This window comes from Bos taurus, chromosome 16 (genome assembly GCF_002263795.3).
Source record: "Bos taurus isolate L1 Dominette 01449 registration number 42190680 breed Hereford chromosome 16, ARS-UCD2.0, whole genome shotgun sequence".
NCBI lineage: Eukaryota > Metazoa > Chordata > Mammalia > Artiodactyla > Bovidae > Bos > Bos taurus.
Genome location: NC_037343.1, coordinates 68445062 through 68463985, shown reverse-complemented (window position 1 = coordinate 68463985; position 18924 = coordinate 68445062). Strand labels below are relative to the sequence as shown.

At 37.8% G+C, this 18924-nt stretch overlaps 1 protein-coding gene and 1 non-coding gene across 6 annotated transcripts in view; one reads left to right on the top strand and one right to left on the bottom strand.

The window, feature by feature from the left end:
• KCNK2 (potassium two pore domain channel subfamily K member 2) overlaps positions 1-18924 on the top strand; it is a 225171-nt gene that overhangs the window by 131853 nt on the left and 74394 nt on the right.
• On the bottom strand, positions 13454-13526 carry TRNAV-CAC (transfer RNA valine (anticodon CAC)). The gene has a single exon. It is a non-coding gene; the product is annotated as a tRNA-Val (tRNA).

Genomic DNA, 18924 nt, shown 5'->3' with positions numbered 1-18924 from the left:
TGTGCTCAGTCGTGTCCAACTCTTTGCAACCCCATGGACTGTAACCCACCAAGCTCTTCTGTCCATGGGATTTCCCAGGCAAGAACACTGGAGTGGGTTGCTGTCTCCTTCTCCAGGGAGATCTTGACCCAGGGATCGAACCTGTACCTCCTGCAATTGGCAAGCCTTGGCACGTGGATTCTTTACTGCTGAGCCACCCAGGAAGCCCAAGGCAGGAAGAGAAGAATGCAGAGATGAGTTCAGGCAGAGGGCACAGCATGGCAAAGAAGAAGCAAGGTTAGCAAGATGAACGGGGGCCGGAGCATGTTAGGACCTGATAGTTGTGACAATGTCCTCAATTCCATGGGAAGCCAAGGAAAAATTTCAGCAGAGTCCTAATGTGACTCATGTTGCTGTTCAGAGGGCAAAAGGGAAAGCAGGAAGGCCATTGCGAAGGTTATTGCATTAATCCATAAGAGAGAAAGCAACATAGAGATTGTCATGCTGAGTGAAGTAAGTCAGACACAGAAAGACAGATGGCATATGAGATAGCTTATATGGGGAAGGGGATCTAAAACAAAAGAGTATATATGAACTTATTTACAAAACAAAAGTAGAGTCATGAATGTAGAAGACAAACTTATAGTCACCAGAGGACAAGGGAGGGGAGAGGGATACACTGGGAGTTTGGGACTGACATATACACACTGCTGCTAAGCTGCTAAGTCGCTTCAGTCATGTCTGACTCTGTGCGACCCCATAGACGGCAGCCCACCAGGCTCCCCCGTCCCTGAGATTCTCCAGGCAAGAACACTGGAGTGGGTTGCCATTTCCTTCTGATATACACACTACCATATATAAAATAGGTAACTAATAAGGACCTACTGTATAGCTCAGGCAACTCTACTCAGTACTCTGTAATGGCCCATATGGGAAAATAATCTAGCAGAAAGAGTGGATATATGTGTATGTATAACTGTTTTTGAAATTGACACAACATTGTAAATCAACTATATTCCAATAAATTTTTTTTTCAAAAGAGAGTTTATGAATGGAAATATACTTGTCTCTGAGAATGGTGCCATGGGAAGTTTAATGTTTTAAATTTTCAGTTCTTTTAAAGCTAATAAGAAATCACTTAAACTCTAGGAAAGTCTGTTGGCAAAAGTGATGTAATGGAAAACTGTATTCTATTTTGAGGTCAATTTAAAGATTAGAATAAGATGTAAGGTGATTTTGCTCCCAGAAGGCATTAAAATATAATAAAATTTTCCCCAGTGGAAAGTAAATTGAAATGCCAGAGCCAGGATTTGCCCAAGCTTATCAGTGAATCATCATGATCTCTTGAGTGTCAGAATGCGAATAACAAGATAGCACTGGGGTCTTTAGCAACTTCAGAATCTCAAAGCAGCATGTTAGGTCTTATGGAAAACATTTCCTTGGAGTAATGTTTCTTGTATTTACAAAGGACTCTTGTTTTCTTCCCCTTGAGTTATAGAGATTGGATTCAAGTATATAATTTCTATGTTTAGTTTTTCTGTATTTTGAGCCAGCCACCGAGTCTCTCAATTTCCTTATACCTTGATTGAATTATTGAATTGCTGACGCTGTTAGGACAATGGTCACAGATTTTCTGCAAGCTCCTGTTTCACCTGTTTGGCATAATGCTTACCTGAGTAGACAAAAGGGAGAAAAAAACTAGAGAGTAGTTTAAACAAACAATTCCTGATAAAAAGAAAAGGTCAATTTTGAAAATGCCAAGAGTATATTGAAAAGTGTAAAGCCTTATGCATATCTTTATCAGGGAATCTAGGACCTTCCTGTTGGAAATGATAAAAAACAAACATACAACAACAACAACAAAAACTATAGCTTAAAAGGTGAGGAAAAAGTTGTAAGAGCTTTTCTGTACAATTTTGTTATCTCATGAAACCACTAACTGGACTTGGAAATGAGCAGACTTGAGGCAGTGGGGTGTAGAATTTGACAGCCAGCATTTTCCTGGGGGTGATGTCATTGCAGCTTTGGTTGTTAGGTGCTATCGTATTTATTTGGTATACCCATAATTCAGTGGCCTTTCACTAGTCTCTTGGATATTCTCTGAGACCTGCATATTGGATTTTGGGAACCCATTTTAAAGGAAAGCTGAACTTCTTTCAAGCAGCTTAAAAGGTGAATTATCTTGCAAGGTGACTTCCAGCTCTGACTCCACAATCTCCTTGCATTTTTCTTTATACCAGTTTGTTAAAGTAGATTATTCTTTTTCCAAAATCTGTAATGCTAATGCTGTGCAGTTGAAATTCAGAAGTTGAAATTAAGAAATTGTTTTGGGTCATTGCTGCTCTGTTTCTCTTCTAATCTACTAAAATGAACAAAAGGAAAACCTGTCTCAAGAAATGTATGTGTGTATATATATATATATGTTCCTACCATTCAAAATCTTCACATAGGTTTATTTTCCAAGTTAAAATGCATTTCTTTCTCAGAGAAGAAAAATGCCTTCTGAACAGTAGTTAAGTTTGCAGAGTGTAAATTATATTTGATAGACAGTAAAGCAGAATTCTTACTTAAATAGTGTTAAAGAGTCTAGAGCAATAATAATGAAATAGATTAGTCATCTTCTTTTCTCATTATGTATATTGGTATGTATGTTTGTCAGCCACAAAGAGGTTTGATTCAGAGCACTGGGTCCTTAGAATGCTATGCTAGTTGGAAGGAGTATTATGGATGTAATCTTCCCAGGAGTGATCCAGTAGTGTTATGGATGTAGTCTTCCCAGGAGTGAGGCAGTGTTTATTATTATTATTTGTGGTAGCAGAATGCAGAGCAAGCAAGTGTAGATATAAAAGAAACTGAAAGTGCCAGTGAGAGGAATATGGTATCAGCATCGTAGTCATCCATATCTTGGGTGTGTTCAAGGCAGAAATTGCTTATATTCTGCAACAAAATAAGCTTTCAAAAAGTTTGCATTAACATATTTTTAATCTTCTGGAAAGCAATCAATGTTAAATCGTGTGATTGTGAAATTACCTTAAAGTTGGAAGCAAAGAATTGTCATGAAGTTCATGCCCTGAATAAATACAGAATCTATTTTTAATCTTGTCTTTTCTCCTTTCCCAACCACTGACATGCAGCACATTTGTCATACATTATAGGTTTTAAAGAACATATGATTGACCCCTAAATATGCAAGTATTGCTCAGAATGTGATTAAAACTATAGGTGGGATGATTATCAGAAAAGCATTTTTTTAAAATTGTCTCAAGTACTGCATTTGATAGGGAAGGAATGTAATAACATTTGTCTGGGCCTGTCTACTTAAAGCTAGTAATTATGCTACATATTTGTTTTCTTCCCAATCCTTTAAAAAAAAAATCTAGACTTGTGCAATCTTACTCTTGGAAATTGGCATTGTTATTTATGTGATACTGAAAGTATAACATGATATATGCAAAAGAAGTACCTGTGCCAAATAAGGTTCATGAGTAATTATTGTGGTTTGTGTGCACATAAGGTACAATGCAAATAATTAATTTTAAACAGAAAAGAATTCCAGGCAGCCATCTTTTGGTTCTAAAGTACCACTGGAGGAAATATTGATCATATGAACTTTTGAAAGTCACAGTTCAGTTTAGTCCAGTTCAGTCACTCAGTCGTGTCTGACTCTTTGCAACCCCATGGACTGCAGCATGCCAGGCCTCCCTGTCTATCACCAACTCCTGGAGCTTGCTCAAACTCATGTCCATTGAGTCGATGATGCCATCCAATCATCTCATTCTCTGTTGTCCCCTTCTTCTCCTGCCTTCAGTCTTTCCCAGCATCAGGGTCTTTTCCAGTGAGTCAGCTCTTTGCGTCAGGTGGCCAAAGTATTGTAGTTTCAGCTTCAGCATCAGTCCTTCCAATGAATATTCAGGACTGATTTCCTTTAGAATGGACTGGTTAGATCTCCTTGCAGTCCAAGGGACTCTCAAGAGTCTTCTCCAGCACCACAGTTCAAAAGCATCAATTCTTCAGTGCCACAGGTCTCAAAAATGCATGTTAATTACTAATCTTAAACTTCTTTCCCTAATAACTTTATTTTTAAAGAAAAAACAACAGACAAGTGGACAAGTTTGGTTGATACGTTGTGCCTTTCCTCTCTAAGTTTAAGTTTCCCTTATTGTAGATGCTAACAAAAAATGTCCAAAGGCAAGCAGCAAGAGAAGGAAAAAGAAAGAGAGGGTATGGAATAAATCATGATCTGCTTAAGCAGCTCCTGTTCAAACAATGCAGGTTTTAATAGGTTACTTCACTGCTACCTGTGGATGACTTAATAGAAACTCTGTTTACATTTCATTTGATGCATAAAAAAACAGATGTAGACATGACCTCCTAATAAATATTATACTGCAAGTCAATGAAGTTCTGTATGTGTTCATGTAGTTTTACTTACATTGTATCTCTCAGAATGAAAATATTTCTCCGCATTTTTTTAAAGAAGTGATGCAGGAGAAGGAACATCAGATTTCATTTCAGAGAAGTTGTTTAGGTTTTGTCTTTACTGCTAACTAGGGTTGTATTCTTTTAAGCAAATCATAGTTCTTCTATTATCCTGAATTTTCTTCTTTATCAAAGAGGGCTAGTGTTTCTCACAATCAAAATTGTTGTGAAGGTTAAATAAACGTGTATGTAAAAACAGTTTGTACACTGAATGACAGTATAATAAATCAAAACTAATTTTGTTACTAGGGTAATTTTTATTTTATTATTAAACTTTATGTTACATTTATTTATGTTACTAATGTTAACAAAGAAAGTTCATTCTTTCTTAAAGATTTGATCCATTCATTTTAATTATTATAATATTTATAATGTTGCCTTCACATACTTAAGATGTGCTCAAACCAGTTATTCTCACAATGCTCAGTGTTAGATTTGACTAGTTTCTTCATCTAGTTAATTTGTAGTTTGATCTAATGAAATGAATGATTTTAATGATATTTAGGTGGCCTAAAATGTGATCATCAGAATAATATATAATGAAGCAAGGTGTTAACTATTAGTTGAGAATAATAAAAGTTAGTGAAAGTCAGACAGTCATGTACGACTCTTTGTAACCCCATGGACTGTAGCCCACCAGGCTCCTTTGTCCATGGAATTCTCCAGGCCAGAATAGTGGAGTGGGTAGCCATTCCCTTCTCCAGGGAATCTTCCCGACCCAGGGATCAAACCCGGGTCTCCCACATTGCAGGCCGATTCTTTACCAAATGAACTACTATTTGTATAAATGTTTTTCTATATCATTTAAAAAATCTGTGCCTCTGTATCTGCCAAGTTATTTTCTGTAGTAAACAACCCTCACATTTTGTTGGCTTTACAGAATTAAAAGTTTATTTCCTGATCACATTGTATGTCCAGTGTGGATCAATGGGAGGGCCCTGCCCTTGTAAGAAGGAGAGTGTGGAAAACTGACCTCTGGCTGATCATGCTTTGTGTGTGTGAACACACTGTTTTTACCAACATGACATTAGCCAGACTCCCTTCAAGAGTATAGGTGGGGAAGTGCTCTCCTGCCCTGAGATCAGAAGAACCAGGGTATTTTGTGACAGCCCTAATAACTTCCACAAGCAAATATACTAATTAGATACTTCCTTGAATGTTATTTGATAGTCCAAGTAATTAAACATGATAACAAAATATAGTTTGTATTTTAATTTGCTTTTTCAAATTGTGTCTCCTTAACTCCATCACTGCAATAGGATTTTCATTTTTCACATCTAATATTGTGCTACTGAAGGAGATTGTGTTCCAAATTTACCTCCCTCTACAGAGTTTCATCAGCGTCACTATCTCAAAATGAAAATAAGAATCAATATATAAAATTCTAGTTTTAGTTTCTTGGCAGAGATTTTGCTGCCACTCATTAGTGATATTGCATAGGGTTCCATTAGCATTTAGAGTACAGTCACCTTTTGATATACGTGGAAGAACTGACTCCAGAACCCCCAGAGGTACCCAAATCCATAGATACTCAATTCTCTTATATAAAATAGTACAGTGTTTGTATATAACCTATAGATTATACTTTAACCCATATACTTTAAATTCACTTCTTGATTAATTTTAATACCTAATGTAAATGCCATGTAAGTAGTTGTAAATACAATATAAATGCTATGGATATAGTTGCCAGCATTTGCCAAATTCAAGTTTTGCTTTTTTGAACTTTCTGGAAATTTTTTTTCAAATATTTTTGATCCATGGTTCATTAAATCTTCAGATACAGAAACCAAAGATATGGAGGGCCAACTGCATTTTATTAATGATCACTTATCAAGGTCAGAATTATGATGATACAAAAACAGTAAAACCATTTAGGAAAATAAATTAAACAACTAAGTTTACCTTTGATGTAGAAGTGAAATAATGCAGGGGTCAGCAAACTATGACCCTGTGGGCAAAATCCAACCTTGCTTCTGTTATGTAATTAGAACACAGCTGTGTCCACTTATTTTAGTACTGTCTTTGGCTACCTTCATGCTATAATGGCTGAGTTGAACAGTACATCATAGGTTGTATGGCTGCAAAGCTGAAAATGTTACTATCTGGCCCTTTATAGAAAACATTTGCCAAGCACTGGACTAAAAAACATAAAGCAAAGAAAAAAAAATACAATTTGTAACCAGAAGACCTGGGTTTGTCCTGATTCTAACATTATTCACTGTGTACTTTTGACCAGATCACTGAACATCTCTGAATTATTTTCTCATGTGAATAGTCCATATGATTTCCTAATAAGTGAATAGTTGTGCTTCCTGTCCCCCAGGATTTTATGAAAATTCAAAGGATATTTAATAATGCTTAACTACTATGCAATTAAAATTCATCATTTTAAAGAAGATGCTTTTTTCCTCCATTTTTCCTCATTGTCCAATAAAGGTTGAAATGAGCTCTGTGACTCAAATTCTGTGAACCTCTGGTACGTTAAGCCTCAGGAGTTTATAATCTTATTTTCTGGAGAGATGACCCATAATGTACATTAGATTCTCAAAGTGTCCCATAGTTGTTAGAAGGGTTTAAAACCATTGGCTTGAATAATTTCTATTTTAAATTTTAGACTGATAGAAAGTAACATTTTGTAGCACTTCAAAAATTGAGAAAAAAAGTACTGTGTCAGAAACATTGTAGTAAAATGCTGGTGTAGAAGCTGGCGGACAAAATAACTGCTTAGAGAACTGAGTACAGTGGTCAGAAAGAAGCCATGTAAAAGCACATTGCTAAAAATAAGAAAATCTTATGTTACTGCTGAGCTCTGAGTGATATTATAGTGTCAAATATTTTCAGTTCTTCCAAAATCCTGCAGATTCTGAATTGTTTTCTGTAAACATGATAAAAAATGCTTTAGAAAACTAGAGTATTACAATGCCCATCCATGACATTCTGGATTTTAAGAATTCAGCCTTCCTCCTGTTCTATAATTATTAGAACAGAGCTACATCAATTTATTTTAGTATTGTCTTGACTGTCTACACACTGTGATGGCAGAGTTGAATAGTACAACAGAGGCTATTTGGCCTGTAAAGCCAGAATCTTGAAAAGAACACACACACACGTGTATGACTGAATCACTTTGCTGAACACCGAAACTGACACAGCATTATAAATCAAGTATGTATGCGTCATAAGTTGCTTCAGTCATATGCAACTCTTTGTGACCCTATGGACTGTAGCTCGTCAGGCTTCTCTGTCGATGAGATTCTCCAGGCAAGAGTACTGGAGTGGGTTGCCGTTTCCTCCTCCATGGGATCTTCCCAACCCAGGGATTGAACCAGTATCTCTTGTGTCTCTTGCATTGGTAGGCAGGTTCCTTACCACTAGCGCCACCTGGGGAGCACCCCGCCCCCGAATCAACTATATTTCATAAAAATTAAAACAAAAACAAGAAAAGGGAAGCATGCAAATATAACAATTAAAAAAGTGGTACTGGATAAAGGAAAATAAAGACTAGACCAGGAAAAAAAGACTAGACCAGGAAAATAGGCTGGGAATGAGAGGCACAATTTTAAAGGAGTTTAAAAGATCATATTTCTTTTCCAGTTTTTATATTATTTGTTCTTGCTTTGGATTTGTGTTTCTAAACTGTGAACATAGAGTGTGAATGGGGGCCTCAAAAGTTCTTCCCACTTAATTCAATGTGGGCAGGCTTAGTAGCAGGATAACATAACTAGAGTTAGCTACCAATTAGTAATTTCAGTGCACTGCCTTCTACCAAGTGGAAAAGCCTCCCATATTCTCTCTCTAGAGGCTCTGAATTGTTGTGGAAACAAGGAAATCATGTTTTATAGCCATTTTCCTGAGCTATCTTTAAGAGTGTCTTATCGATTTCTTACTAAAATATATGGCAAAACCAATACAATATTGTAAAGTAATTAGCCTCCAATTAAAATAAATAAATTAAAAAAAATCTTGCATTTCAGGATTAGGTTTTCTAATAGACTGAATTCAAGGTATAGGACTTAATCTGAGATAGTCTTCATAGCTGTAAAGGGATTATAGAAAAGAGAAAAATATACTCAAGAATTCACATTTCGGGCACAATGAGGCCTTCTTGTAATTGTGTATGTATGTGTGTTCATGCTTCAATTCAAGTTCAAATGAGACTGTATAAGAAATTAAGAAGTAAGGATGCAGGTTGTGAGAAACAGCGATGGTCATTCTCCTTCCCAGTCTACCACCTCTTGAATCCTTCCTTTGAATTAAACCCTATGAATGTCAAATATATCTAAAACAGGTAAATGGAATCATTTGTGTGTGTGCGTGTCTGTCTGTGGCAGGGGAGGGAGAGTGGATCATATCCGAGAGCAGGCAGCCTGTTTCCATAGTGGCGCAAGGCTTCCAGGTCACATAGAGTGCATTTAAATGCTGGTTGTGTCACTTTCAATTGCTCAGGTCTGTTTTACTTAACATTTCTGAGCCCTAAGTTTTAAGACATGTTTTCCAGAATGTTACTTTGGGAATTAATTGAGGAAAACATGCCCAAAGTGCCTAGGATACCACAGTCTCTCCCTCATAGTAGATTCTCAGTGTTAAGTTCCTTTTATACATCTTTCCAGTTCAAACGTTCCCGGTCAGAGTTTGGGGGATGGGCCTTTCCCTACCCTCTTCTCCTAGTCCCAAGGCTGAGAAGAGCACAGTTTCTACTATCTGTGGGAAATAAATTCTAGACACCAAAGGAAATGACCCACATAAAGCAGAGCATTAGATAGGACAGAACCAGTGAAAATTAATAGCCTATGAGTGATGAATCACCAACAGTTGTTGGGTGGATTATTTGAGCTTTTGATAGTTGCTTGACAGAACTATGTAATAGACGTAGATTAGCTGTTGTTGTTTGGTCGCTAAGTTATGTCTGACTCTTTGTGACCCCATGGACTGTAGCCGGCCAGGCTCCTCTGTCCATGGGATTTCCTAGGCAAGAATACTTGAGTGGGTTGCCATTTCCTTCTGCAGGGGATCTTCCCAACCCAGGAATCATACCCAGGTCTCCTGCATTGACAGGTAGATTCTTTACCACTGAGACACTGATAGGTGTAGACTGGTAAGACCTATAAAGCCAGTGCACGAGACATAAGACACAGGTTCCATCCCTGGTCAAGAAGATCCCCTGGAGGAGGGCGTGGTAACCCACTCCCATTTTTGCCTGGAGAATCCCATGGACAGAGGAGCCTGGCGGACTACAGTCCACAGGGTTGCAAAGAGTCAGACACAGCTGAAGTGACTTAGCATATATACATAAAACCCAAAAGACATTGAGAAGTCAGCAAAACTGTGGCATCAGACTGAAATATTTGTCTTTTATATGGTCCCTTATGTAATAACATAGTAATAGCAAAGAAGTGTAACATTCAGTAGGGCTTCCCTGGTGGCCCAGATGATAAAGAATCTGCCTGCAATGTGGGAGACCCAGGTTCAATCCCTGGGTCGGGAAGATCTCCTGGAGAAGGGTATGGCAACTCACTCCACTTGTTCTTCCCTGGAGAATTCCATGGACAGAGGAGCCTGGTGGGCTGCAGTCCTTGGGATTGCAAAGAATCGGTCACAATCGAGTGACTAACACTTTCATAACATTCAGTATGTGCTAGGTACTGTTTTAAGTACTTTATGTATATATTCAAACATTTTCATCCCTACAACAACCTATAAGGTATTGCTGTCATTATTCCCATTTTAGGATAAGCAAAGGGAGGCACTGAGAGTTTAGATAACGTGCCTGAGTCATGCAGCGAGTAGATGGCATTTAGTGGGGTTTTAAATCCACCTGGTTTGGCTGCAGGGTCCACATTCATAATCTCTGACCTCTATTGCATTATACGTTGAGAAAAGCAGGGTATATATGATTTACCATAAATTCCTTGTGAACTGATCGTATCTGTCCACCTGTCTCTCCTAATGGTTAGGGAGTGTTTCAAGACTCTACCTTTCTAGGTGAATGAATGATGCCATTGTTACCTTTGGAAAAATGTATAAGTAATTTGGATAAAATCAACTTGAAAAGTGCAGGGCTCTGATGGATCCTCCAACACTTGTTACTTGTGAATATTGGATTAAGTAAAGCATATCTGCCATTACCATGTGTGGAAAACCTTTTATATAAATGGCCTTACTCTCTTAATGTTGAGGATATAAATTTTTAGACACGGAAATAAGCATCCTTAATTTTCATTTTTTAGTGTATTTTTTTTTTAAAATAAGATACACAAATAAGTTAGTTTGAAGATATTTAATTTGTCAAAATCAAAGAATGCATGGAAATCTAATCTCATATCTGAGGCGCATCTTAAAAAATGTTGGATATTAAATTTAAATTGAATTTACCCATGTCTCTTAATGGTCTGGGTGATATATTCTTTCATCTCAATGACCCAACTTCAGCTGTCATCACTCAGGTTCAGTATCTGGATAATTGTACATCTTTCAGGCAGGCTGGCTGTCACATTCTCTTTCTTTCCCTTTTTGACCCTGGCAGTAGTTGATGAGGTTTGAATTACTGCCCCAGAGTAATAGCCAAGACAAGCATAGAAAAATCCTTATACCATAATTCAATTTTAACTTAAACTGTATTAAATATGGACACTCAGCACTTAAAAACTTTGCATTCCGTCTCTTCAGCGTCTGCTGCCTAATTACCACCAGTCCTTCAATTTTCTTGGCCTCAGCTTTTCGTATTTGTGTAATGATGGGGTTAGAGTTCTATTTGCCATTTCAATTCTTACATCTTATAATTTTGTTCACTAACTTAAGGTGACTTTTCCCTCTTTATTTGTGGTACTTTATAGTGTGAAAACAGAAAAGTAATAGACCATTTCAGAAAAGATTCTGTCCAGAGATCCTGTGGACAGAGATGTTAAAGTAGTTCCTCCAAAACAATAGGTTTTGCTGTGATACAGTTATTACGTTTGCTGCTTGCTAATGACGGATGAAATATCTAATAGCTGCCAATGCCTGGTTGGCTGTGACAATAACCAGTGAATTGCAGTAACACAGAGTGCTTTGTTCATTATTTGCTTGGTATCATATAACTGTTTTTGTTCCATGGTGTAATCTGCCCAGTGAAGAGCATGAAAAAAGAGCGTGGTATGTTATTCAGCCACAAAAAGGAACAAAATAATGCCATTTGCAGCACATGGATGGGCCTAGAGATTGTTATATTGAGTGGAATTGACCAGACAGAAAAAAACAAATAACATATAATATCACTTATATATTATAAGTGAACATATAATATATAGTGAAGTCGCTTAGTTGTGTCCGACTCTTTGCGACCCGTGGACTGTAGCCCACCAGGCTCCTCCGTCCATGGGATTCTCTAGGCAAGAACACTGGAGTGGGTTGCCATTCCTTCTCCATATAATATATAAGTGATATAATATTACTTATATTTATAATCTAAGAAAATGGTTACAAGAACTTATCTATAAAACAGAAATAGGGTTACAGATGTAGAAAATAAACTTATGGTTACTGGAGGGGGGGAAGGGGAGGAGGGAAAAATTGGGAGGTTGGGACTGACATATACACACTACTCTATATAAAATGAATAACCAACAAGGACCTACTGTGCAGCACAGCGAACTCTACTCAATACTCTGTAATGATCTATATGAGAAAAAAAATCTAAAATGGAGTGGATATATGTATCTGTATAACTGATTCACTTTGCTGCACACCTGTAACTAACACCATATTGTAAACCAACTATCAGATCAGATCAGATCAGTCGCTCGGTCATGTCCGACTCTTTTCGACCCCATGAATCGCAGCACGCCAGGCCTCCCTGTCCATCACCAACTCCCAGAGTTCACTGAGACCAACTATACTTCAATAAATTTTTTTTAAGGAAGAAAAATAATATCGGCTTAACTCCTCCTTACTCTAAACACATTTCAGTGGGAAAAGTAGCGTCAGCATGAGCACCACTATCTTTATCACCGTTGTTTTCATCAACAGTGGACATTTATTCCCCTGAAGAAGGAAATGGCAACCCAGTCCAGTATTCTTGCCTGGAAAATCCCATGGACTGAGGAGCCTGGTGGGCTACAGTCCATGGGGTCGCAAAGAGTCAGATACGATTGAGCGACCGAGGTGTGTGTGAGATGGACATTTATTCAGAGCACCAGTGGCGGTACCTGAGCCAGCTTTATGGCAGGAAGGTGGCATTGGCCAGCTGACACTCACCAACTGTTTGCCATGTGCCAAGCACCATAGCATGTCCTTCCTGTGTAGTATATCACACAAGCCTCATCACTCTGCACAGATGAGAAAACAGAGGCACGGTGTTTTTTCAAAAATTTTTTTAGTAACTTCCTCAGTGATAGGGTGGCAAAGCTAGAATTCAAACCCAGTTTTTTGGGGCTCCAGAGCCTGCAGTTTTAATCACTATACTATATTGCCCTCCGTATCCTTGAAGGGAGATTTGAGTGAGTCTGTTTGCAGTTGAGGAAAATTATTGCATATCAAAGATTGTGTAGCTTTCTTGGCAGTTCAGATTATCAATGGCCTCCAAGATCCAACTCTCTAAAATGAAAAAGAGAAAAAAATTACACTTATTATGTCTAATATATTCTTTTTAAAGGTATTGTATAGTTTTATCATTTTAGTGCTTATAATGTTAAAAAAAATTATTCAGTAACACTCATTAGAGTGGTAAGGCAGACTTCATCCAGGGCCATATGATAGGTGTAGGAACCACTGCAGTAGTTTTGTAGTAAGGCAGAGAGACTGGGCTCAACTCTGAATACAGCAAAGCAAAGTATGGATTTATAGCCAAAGAGCACAGGGTGGGAATCCATAAATAGAAAGTGACTAAAAGGGGATATGAGGAAACACAAGGGGCTGATTTTCACCAAGCCACCCTAACAGGAATTTTGTTTTTCTTCTTTAATGTGGCTGAATCAGGTCTTAGCGTGGGCTCTCAGTTGCAACATGCAGGATCTAGTTCCCTGACCAGGGATCGAACTTGGGCCCCCTGCATTGTGAGTGCAGAGTCTTAACCACCGGACAACCAGGGAAGTCCCCCTAACAAGACTCTTGCTAAAGGCCTGTCAGAGGTGATCAGGTATCACCTGGGCAATGATGAAGGATAAGGAAAAAAAGATGGTCAAATACTGAGAATGGGGGTGGGGAGCACAGTTCTGGATAAACTGAACTTCAACAGGATTCTTACTAGAACTGAACTTTATAAACAAGGACATGGGAGCCCAAGGCTTAGTCAAAAGAGAACTCAGAAGAGCCAGACCAGAGTTTGGTCCAAGACAGAATGTTTTCCAGAGGTTGGTCCAAGACAGAATGTTTTCCAGTAGACAGTATGGTTTTCCTTATTGCTTTGATGGTTTGTCATTTGATGCTGTGTATGACCAGGAAGATAACATCAAATTGTACTAAAATTCTTATCAGAAAATTCTTTTAACAATAACCTTTAAAGTATGATTTCCAGAAAATGCATTTATCATAGTTCAGATTCTTGATTACAGTCTCTACATGCGTGGGAAAATGTAAGTTATTCACATTGCTTGCTAAGAAATAGTTTGCCACTTCATTGATGCTGTTGGATCATTTTTCTCCCCTCTTGGGATAAGAGGAGAACCAGATAATAAGAGGCAGTTAAATAGCACGTGAATTGCTGCCATTTATAGAAATAACATTTCATTACACCTTGAACAGATCTCTGTTTATTGGCTTGAGCTTCAGATGAAATTGTTGACCAACATTTAGTGGTCATGTTTTATCAAAATGCACATCTTTGAACACTGAGAATCTAATCCCGGACAATGAGATGCTCTCACTAGGAGAGGCATCTGGGGACTGAGAAGAACGTTGAGGTGAGATGTTTTACTTCTCCCTTGACCCGTGTGGTCTAGGCTGTTCTCACCAGTGGCTGAAGCTCTAGCACTGCTTAAATATGCCCTCTTGCTCCCACTCCCCTCACTGGATCTCTTTCTTTCCTCCCACGTATTTGAATCAGTGAGAGGAGAAAGGATGCAGTTCCAATGTATTAAGTGAAAAACTAGAAACAATGTCCAGGTAGATGATTGCTGCTCTTTGGCAAGATTACTTTGCAAGAGAATTTCCCTTCAACCTTTACCTGCAGTTGTAGATTTTTATAACTGTATCTTGTTAGCAAAAAATAAAAAAGCAACTTAAGAAATAGGGAGCTTCCTGTAGATTTGCCATTATTCAACTGTGATGTAGGATTTTATGATGTAAGTTGCAACTAAAGATAGCAAGGGAGCCATCTTGTGAAGCACTGTTTGAACTGCAGGCTGGTGGCTTCTGGGCCAAGAGGAAAGCTGGAGATAGAAATGGTGAAACAAAAGGTCAAATTTTAATTCCTTTAGCTGACATGATTGTTCTGATGCTCCTATGCATTCTTTCCCAGTCTGTGTAAATCAGCAAGTACTGGAGGAATAGTATGTCCAGGGATGGTTCCTATTCACTGGTTATTTAACTGAGAAATCCCTTAAGTTTTAGGGATGATACTTGTAGCCTTGATCCTTAATTCTAAATACTTGCTGTAAGCGATTGAATTAAGTTTAAATTTCAGCCTTAAAGTCTAGTCAGTGTTTAACCTTGTACACATTACTTCAGTAAACCTGTTTGTTTCTGAGTGAAGATAATTAGCAGTACTTCTCTCATAGGGTTGTGAAAGTTGAATGGAGTGTACACACATGTGAAGTGCCTGCGGTTCCTTGGAGGTTCAGATGGTGAAGAATCTGCCTGCAATGCAGGGGACCTGAGTTCAGTCCCTGGATCGAGAAGATCCCCTGGAGAAGGGAATGGCTACCCACTCCAGTATTCTTGACTGGAGAATCCCATGGACAGAGGAGCCTGGCGGGCTACAGTCCATGGGGTTGTAGAGTAGAGATGGCTAAGTGACTAACACTTTCAGTTTCATGAAGGGAGTAGCATTGTATCTGTGATGTAGTGAGAGACAGAAAAAGAGTGTGTGTATGTGTGTGTGTGAATAAATAGTGTTGGCCATTATTTTTATCATTGATAATGACAGTTATTTTATTTTTATTTTATTATTTTATTTTTGGTAATGAAAATAAAGTAATAAAGTAATGCCATAGCTCATCTAAAAGAGGTACTCTGATCATGGTCATCCTACATACAATTCACTTCCCAATTTTGCTTTCTTTTCTCCTGAAGAGCCCTACCCCCCATATTGAATAGCTTTAGACCCACAAAACCATGCCCATGTCACAGAACGTAAATCAGAATCACATCTGTAGATATTTAAAAATACATGAACAGAATCCCCTCCTCTCCCAGTGGAAGATAAGAATTTAGGTGTTCTGGGGTGGATTTTTAAAATTCCCTCTGTGATTCTGATCTGCACCCTTGGTTTAAAAGCAATGACCTAGAAGAACAATGTACTGCTTTGTGAAAGTCCTGAAATGAATACTTCTTTTATCAAAACATTGTTTAGTTGTCTCTTAATTAAAATCGTATTTTTTTCTAGAACTACTGTTTCTTATTTAGTGTTTGGTTAGCTTGTCTGTCAGTGCTGTGGGTGTGACTCACTTTTTAAAAATGACCAGGTGTAGGACCTTCCTGGTGGTCCCGTGGTTAAGACTTCACCTCCATTGCAGGGGGTGTGGGTTCCAGCCCTGGTCAAGATCCCACATGCCTTGAGGCCAAAAAAATCAAAACATAAAACAGAAGCAATATTGTAACAGGTTCAAAAATGGTCCACGTGAAAAAAAAATCATTAAAAAACAAATAAATAAAAAAGACCAGGTGTGATTATCATTTCACTTTGTTTTCTGAATAGTTTCCTTTTTTCCTTAGCTTGCTAACAGAGGACACCCTGAATTTACCCTGTTCTTCTTATCCTACCTCCAGTATTTTATCCTTATACCCTACTCTATTGATATTTTTCTGCATCTAAAATAGTGTAAGTTGTTTTATAGTAAAATATCATTTTAATTGTTACTTTTAGGGGTTACTTTTTAAACAATACAGTTTGCACAGATATAGAACTCTCTTTTTACTTGTCAGCTCCAAATAAAACTAAAAGGAGTAAAAAAGTACAGTAGAACTATTTAGATCTGAGGATATCTATTTAATTAAAATATATTAATAAGACCCATAGATGTTTCTTCTTAATTCAATATATTTTCTTGGGCATCTGCTCTGAGCAGAGCACTACACATTTTTGTATGTAAAGGAAAGAAAAATATCTCTGCTCCCAAGAAGTTTGTCAGCCAGAAGAAAGACAAAAGCGTGTAACCAAATGGCAGGAATTCATGTAAAAGTCATACATAATCCCTGAAAAGGAAATAGCAAGTGTTATGGATGTTCAAAGAAGCAAGACCACAGCTGGCTGAAAGGGAGAGGAATGACCGTATATTGGAAGTGATGTGTGAGGGGGACAGAAAGGACAGAAAAGATTTCAAATCACGATTGAAGGGGCCACATTTTTACGAGTTAGAAGGAGAAAACAATATAAAAAATGTAAGGAATCAAAAAAGGCAAGCTAAGTTTTCTCAGTGAGTAATGATGACTCTGGTGTTACTGGAGGGAGTACAATTGCATAACAGGGAGTTTGGGGAAATAGAAATGGTGATTTTTAAATAAAGGCCTTGGAACAGCTAAGGGTTTTACAGATTACGGAGTATAAACACCTAACTGTGCTTTAGGGAGAATGAACTGTGATGAGATGGGTTTGGTGGAGAAAAGACCATGGTCAGGCTGTTTGGATGGCCTGAAGTAGTGGCAGAAGAACCATCGAGAAGCAGAGGAGGAGAATGGAAGGACTGTCGTGGACTGGGGATCTGCTTCGTTGCCTGCAGAGCTATATGGCTTTGGGATCTTATGGAATTTACACTACCATGTGTGAAATAGCTAGCTAGTGGGAAGCTACTGTATAACACAGAGAGCCCAACCCAGCCATGCGCATACATGTATGGCTCTTTTGGTTACACACATATATGGCTGATTCATGTTGTATGGCAGAAACCAGCATAGCATTGTCAAGCAATTATCCTCTGATTAAAAATCTTTTTAAAATATGGCACGAGAAAGTGAGTGAAAATGATAGTTATCTGCTACTCATCCACTAAGAACAAAATCCTGAATTACCAGAGGGAGGGAAGTTAAACATGCTAATCTGATTATTTTTAAAGGAAATGTACCATTCAGAAGTCAACACAATAAAGAAAAACCTCAAGTAACAACTTAGGCACAGAGGAGATTTTGAAGGAATAATGAGAATCAAGAGAAGGATTCCTTTGTGAACATCTTTCCATAACCCCACCATTTCATGAGAGCCACAGCAAACCAGCTGTTTGAAGGCATTTTAGGTCTAAGCTCTGAAAGTGAATCAAGTACTCTTGAAATTGCCAACATTTGAAAATGGAAACTGCCTGAATAGAAAGAAGAGAGGGCTTGCAGTGAGGGGCAGAGAGTAGAAAGGGAGTTTCAGGAAGAATATATATTTAAAAAATTTTATTTTTTAGAACTGAGCTTTGTTTTTTGTTGTTGTTATTTAAATTTTGTTGTTATTTATTATTTGGTCATACTGTGAGTTCAGCATGCAGGATCTTAGTCCCCCAGCTAGGGATCAAACCCATGCTCCCTTCAGTGGAAGTATGGAGTCTTAACCAACTGGACCACCAGGGAATCCCAGAATATATTTACTTTAGATGGCCAAAGGAAGGGCACTAGGGCTACAATGAGGACCAAGGTATGGTCCCTCACAGAACTCCTACTTATGGAACTGATGGTTACAATCTAGTGAGATGATTCTTAGGATAAAGGGAATGTGTATACAGGAGGGGGACCAAACCCAACCTTGGGGCTGTATAGTGAGGGCTCAAGAAAGTCTTCTTGGAGAAATTAATTTCTAACCTAAGTAATGATGGAATCTTAAGGGTCAACCAGGTGAAGAGTTGAGGGAGGGGGAAGGTATGCATTTGAGGCAAAGGAAGAAACATAATCAGAGAGGATCAATAAGGAGGTAGTTTAGTTTGGTTAAGTTATTTGTATCTTTCATCTGCATGGTACTTATTTTTATATTAGGTGAATTTTTCTTCAAAATAGTAATCAATTTCCTCAGCCTTATTAATTGTATAATTATTCAACTTTGAATTTATGATGCTTTTAAAATGTGCTATGTCTAACCTTACTTTAGTCTTTTCTGTTCTTTTCTGTTTTGTTGCATTTCACTCTATACTACCCCAAACTGTCTCTAAAGCTCTTCCATATGTCTTGATAAGATTACTTTTAGGTATTTCATAATTCCCTTATATTAAAAGTAAGGTATTTTTCCATTTCAATTAGCAAATCTGAGATTTTGCTAAAGTAGTATAATGCTGTTGGTTTCTGCATATTTATCATGTATTCAGCTATTTTACTGAACTTTTTACCTATTTGATAATTTTTAATATTCTCCTGTATTTACTA